Source organism: Lutra lutra, chromosome 5, assembly GCF_902655055.1.
Source record: "Lutra lutra chromosome 5, mLutLut1.2, whole genome shotgun sequence".
Lineage (NCBI taxonomy): Eukaryota > Metazoa > Chordata > Mammalia > Carnivora > Mustelidae > Lutra > Lutra lutra.
In genome coordinates, this window is record NC_062282.1 from 25,781,787 (window position 1) to 25,787,786 (window position 6,000).

Below are 6,000 nucleotides of genomic sequence, written 5' to 3' on the forward strand. Positions count from 1 at the left end.
GAGGCCTGTGTTTGCACAGCCCACCTCCCCACAATGTGTGGCTCAAGAATGGGGGGTGTGGGGGGGGGTTTCCTGCACAAGCATACCATGGCCACCAAACCTTTATTTCTATACTGACTTCTTTCTCCTGCTACTTCGGAAAATGGGGAAGAGAAAACCTTTTCTAGGTCAAGCTGTTCCCCACAAACACATGAACACAAAGAAATCATAAAATAAAAACAAAAAAGGTCCACTCATCACTTGCTTATACCATACATAAAAATAAATTTAAAAATGGATGAAAGGTGCTCGTTTCAGCAGCACATATACTAAAAATGGATGAAAGACCTTAATGTAAGACAGGAAACCATCAAAATCCCAGAGGAGAGCACAGGCAGCAACTTCTTTGGCCTCGGCGGTAGCAATTTCTTACTAGACACGCCACCACAGGCGAGGAAAACAAAAGCAAAATGAGCTTTTGGGACTTCATCGAGATAAAAATCTTCTGCACAGCAAAGGAAACAATCAACAATTAAAAGGTGACCTACAGAATGGGAGAAGAAATTTGCAAATGACATATCTCATAAAAGGTTAGTATCCAAAATCTACAAAGAACTTCTCAAACTCAATACCCATAAAAACAAACAACTCGGTTAAGAAATGGGCAGAAGACATGAATAGACACTGTTCCAAAGAAAAGATCCAGATAGCTAACAGACACATGAAAAGATGCTCAACATCACTCATCATCAAGGAAATACAAGTCAAAACCACGATGAGATATTACTTCGCACCTGTTAGGATGGCTAAAATTAACAACACAGGAAACAACAGATGTCGACGAGGATGTGGAGAAAGGGAAACTTTTCTTATACTGTTGGTGGGAATGCAAACTGGTGTAGCCACCCTGGAGAACAACATGGAGGTTCCTCAAAATGTTAAAAACAGAATTAACCTACAGTCCAGCAATTGCAGTACTAGGCATTTATCCAAAGGATCCAAAAATACAGATTTGATGGGGTATATGCACCCCAGTGTTTATAGCAGCGTTATCAACAATAGTCAAACTATGGACAGAGCCCAGATGTTCATCGACCGATGAATGGATAAAGAAAATGTGGGCCTGTGTGTGTGTGTGTGTGTGTGTGTACAATGGAGTATTACTCAGCTATCAAAAAGAATGAAATCTTGCCATTTGCAACGACAGGAATAGAGTTGGAATGTATTATGCTAAGTGAAATAAGTCCGTTAAAGAGAGACAAATACCATATGATCTCATTCATATGGGAAACTTAAGAAAGAAAATAGATAAGCATATGGGAAGGAAGAAAAGGAAAAAAGGAGAGAGGAAACAAGCCATAAAATACTCAACAGTAGAGAACAAACTGAGGGTTGACTGAGGGAGATGGGTGGGGGATGGGCTAGAGGGGTGATGGGCATTAAGGAGGACACTTGTGAAGATGAGGCCTGGGTGTTGTGTGTAAGTGATGAATCACTGCATTCCACTCCAGAAACCAGTATTGCGCTACCTAAAATTTAAATAATAATAAGTCGACTCATGGGTAAGCATAATTAAGGAGCATACAAGGGGGTTTTGAAAGCTGGTTTCCTGGATGATGCCTGATCCGTGATCTCACTCACTGGCTCAAAGAATGGACATTAACATGTATCAGGTATCCACAGGGTACAGGGGCTTTCTCCCTCTGATCTCATTTAATTCTTGAAACCCCATGAGAGAGGTATTAGTTCTTTTTATTCAGAAGGTGACATTAACATCTAAGTGGTTAATTCATTTCCCTGGAGGTCACACAAGCAGTGGGGGGCAGAAACAGGTTTCATCGTGGACCCATAAGTTTCATGCTTCTTCCTGTACGGAAAGCTGCCTCTTATCAAATAAGATATGAAGGACACGGAGCCAATGGCATTAGAGAAGGGTAATGTGTTCCTGTCGGAGGCTTTGACTTTAGGGACATGCACTCGACCTACTGCCCTTGACCAACTGCACTGAGCAATAGGCCTAAAGATGACCAGACCGCAAAGAGGTGATACCCTTCATTTCTTCCCACAGGCTCCGCTCAAGGCTAGGTGATACTTTGCTATAGCAGCTGCCCGCTGTTTGTTCCTAAACTGAATCCCCACCCTCTAAGACGCTCAACCACCTTGGAGAGAAAAGTCTTTCCACACCTCTTGGCATCCGTGCCTCTTTGTTACCCAACAAGAGCACACAATCCAGAGTCTTTGTTTTGTCTTCACATTTGAAGGGGGCGGGGGGAGAGCATTTGATTTGCTGAGTACAAAGAATAATAAAAAATGTAAATTATTATTGTAGGAAGTAGTCACTTTGTCACCAAACTTTAGGACATTGTTTTGAAAATATAACCATGACTGTCTTCGGGACAGGCTGTCTCATGTCTCCATACAAATAGGTTGTTTGCTTGTGCATAAGAGCTTAGAAAGGTTTTGTCAAATGAATGAAATCAGAATTTCCCAGTGTGCTTTGCTATCCCAGGAAGCACGTGCTATCCACACAGATTTCTCTCTCTCTTTAGCACTCTCAGATTTTATTAGCAAGTAATATGCATTTATTATGTCTATGTAGAAAACCTAGAGGAAAAGGAAGATAACATTTTCATAACACCACCAGTACTTCTACCCATTACCTGATCTGTCTATCCAGGCGTGTTTTCTATTTTTAACAGACAAGCACAAGGAGACAGAATGCCCCTGGGCATCAGAGCCAGCACAGCCCTTTAAAAGTTGTGTGTCTTGGGGCGCCTGGGTGGCTCAGTGGGTTGGGCCGCTGCCTTCGGCTCGGGTCATGATCTCGGGGTCCTGGGATCGAGTCCCGCGTCGGGCTCTCTGCTCAGCAGGGAGCGTGCTTCCCTCTCTCTCTGCCTGCCTCTCCGTCTGCTTGTGATCTCTCTCTGTCAAAAAAAAAAAAAAAATTCTAAAAGTTGTGTGTCTTGAACAAGTTGTTGCTTTTTTTTTTAAACCTTGGTTTTTCTCACCCAGACGGTGAGAATCAGTAACTACTTCGAGGAATGTCAGGGAGATTAAGTGAAATGTAAAAGCCCGAACAATGCAGCTGGTTGCAAGAAGCACTTGGAGAAACGGTTATCACATATTACGACACCCGGCTAATTGTTAACGTCCATTAATAAAATGATAATACAGTTTTTCACCTGCTTTTTCACTAAGTAGCCTGCTGTAAGAATCTTTCCGCATCAGAAAGTGCATTTCTGGAGCGCCTGGGTGGCTCAGTGGGTTAAGCCGCTGCCTTCGGCTCGGGTCATGATCTCAGGGTCCTGGGATCGAGCCCCGCATCGGGCTCTCTGCTCAGCAGGGAGCCTGCTTCCTCCTCTCTCTGCCTGCCTCTCTGCCTGCTTGTGATCTCTCTCTGTCAAATAAATAAATAAAATCTTTAAAAAAAAAAAAAGTGCATTTCTGTGGCACCATTTCTAATGACCGTGGAGTCTTCTATCCTGTGGCTGTTGTGCCATTTACTCACGAGCTGGGACCTTCATCTCTTTTAAAAACTCGTTTCCATTAATGGTCTAGTAGAGCTGACCTCACAGAAGAGGGCTGAACTCACTTTTTGCTTCATCGCTTTTTCCTTCCCTGAGGTAGGATCTAACTATAGTATTCACACTTACTGACCTGACATGAAGGAGCTTTGGGTGCCTACAAGGTGGGATGCGTGTCAAACTAGTAACAAACATCACTGTCACCAGGCGCCCAGTCACAAATGGTCTTTAATAACACCCGTTGTTGAAGATGGGTGTCTTCTGTTATTCTCCTTTCTGTCAAGCCCCGGGGAATATGGCGACCAAAGCTTTCCACAGGCTTCCTTCCTTGTAAAAATGACTGGTGTGGGAGAAGGGAGGACACATTTCTCTCTTTTCTGGCCTCAGGTCAGCCACAGCCCTGGTCCCTGGCCTCCTGGGCTGTGCTGTTTCCTCAGAGAGTTCCTGGTGGCGGAGTGTGCCACCTCTGCGTGTGAGGATTGTCACGTGGCCCCAGCGACCTCGCCTGCCTCCCACCAACCCCTGTGACCCTGTCTGTGTGCAGGAAGGAAGAAGGGCTGTGGTGGAGGCCTCTTTATAGTCTAATCTTAATGAAGTCTGATTCCATGTATTTTGTTGACCTTTAAAAATTGTTCAAGGGCTGCTTTCTTTGAAGAGACGTTCGTTATCAGTCTCCACTGGCGTGATTCAATCAACAGTCTAATTTCTTTCTAGTGAGCGTATGCTAGTGAGATGAGCCGTGAGGAGGGGAGCACGTGGATATCAGGGCTCTGGGCTGGGCCTGGGGACGAAGAGTAGAAATGACATTCAGTTTGAGGAACGCTCAGATAACCAGGAGAGAGAGGTATATTCAGACGTACGTGCCAGGTGATGAAAGAAACAGTAAAGGACATTCAAGAAGAAGGGAGAGGCGAACCGGATGCCTCCTGAGATGGTCCAGGAGGGCTTACAGGAGAGGGTGCTGAGCCAGGAAGCTGAGCTCGCTGGGCAGAGGGAGCTGCTGGTAGAAAAGGAATCCTGGCAGGGGAGAGCCTGGTGTGTTGGAAGGTCAGTATGGCTGGACTGGAAGGTGTGGGTTGGAGGGGAGGGAGGTGTGTTTGGAGCACTGGGCAGAGGCCGCAGCTCTGAGATGATGGCCTATCCATGAGGGTGCTTAAACTACCCTGAACACACGGCAGGAGAGGATATCAAAGGACCTAAAGTTCAGGGAATTTGGACTGCCTGTAGAAATAGCTAAGAAACACAGATTTTTCAGGGGAAAAAAAAAAATTGGTTAGGGTTTAAATTGGGTCTCCAGCCCTGACATATGAAGTAACCTTACCAGCCTAGAAATGTGGAACCTACTTTCCCCTATGGCCTGTAGGTTCAGAGCGCATGAGCACTCCCAGTGGGCTCTGCTGGGTTTTCTTTGACCCAGAGCTACTTGGTGCCACAGGGTAATTCATGACTCTTTAATTGTGTCCCCATAGGAGAACTCTGCTGAGGACCTCCTGAGGTTAACGTCTAAGAGTTTGCCTGATCTGACCAGCTCAGTAGAGGACGTGTCCTCTTGGACCGACAACGAAGACCAGGAGCCAAACGGGGAAGAAGACGAAGGACCCGGCTCATCTTCTGTCCGGGGAGCAGTAAGTGTCTCTGGTTTCCCCAGCTGCTGTGCTGGAACGATGTTTCCCCAAAGATGGTGATGGCAGGATCAGAGATAACAGCTTAAGACAGTAGGATAGAGACCGGCATGGGAGTGGGCCACAGGGCGTTCTTTTTATTTTATTTATTTATTTTTTTAATCAGGATCTTCCCAGACAAACCTGTGAGGGTAATGATTTCCATTTAAGAAAAAAACACTGAAACTGGAAATGAGACGAGAGAGCAATTGCATATTAAGTTCACCGCACGTATCAATTTTTAGTACACTTAGTCATTCATATATACAGGAGGATTTTATTGCTACTTTTTGATGTAGTGTTTGAAAACGATTGGTTGTGAATTTAAACTTAGACGGGGAGATTGTGGTCGAGAGTGGAATGTTCCAAAAGCACAAAGCTCGTTCGGGCACAGAGGTGTGGATAAGTCTTATGGTTTTTAAGGAAACCAGGACTCTCACCAGGCTCTTCCTAACACAGCCTGTGCGTTTCACACCCCCGTGGTCTGCTGCACCTGGCACGCGGGGTCAGGACGGCTTTTGGCAAACTGAGGTTGCAGTGTGGCCCCTTGTTTCCTCTCTGGATCCCAGATCTGACAGATGTGGCATTTTTAGTGTCAGCTCTTGTTAGCTCTTGTTCCCCACCCAACCAGCCATGGGGTGGGGACTCCCTTCTGCCATTGGAGCCCCTTAGTCTTTCCCACCAGCGCTAAACCCAGGCAGCACGGGTGAGCATCGGAAAATTCATTGTGGTTTTAATTAGGCCTCAGAAGACCAAAAAATGCATGTTTTGTTACATTTAATAATATGTAATTGTATGGCATATGTAATATGCCATTTTATTTTAAGGAAGAAAAT

General features: G+C 45.3%; 1 protein-coding gene across 1 annotated transcript in view; it reads left to right on the forward strand.

The window, feature by feature from the left end:
- LOC125101068 (PDZ domain-containing protein 2-like) overlaps positions 1-5,107 on the forward strand; it is a 279,856-nt gene extending 274,749 nt beyond the window's left edge. Inside the window, exon 6 of the mRNA XM_047731696.1 lies at positions 4,973-5,107. The gene's annotated coding sequence lies outside the window, so the exon portion shown is untranslated. The remainder of the gene's footprint in view (positions 1-4,972) is intronic.
- The last annotated feature ends 893 nt before the right edge of the window (positions 5,108-6,000 follow it).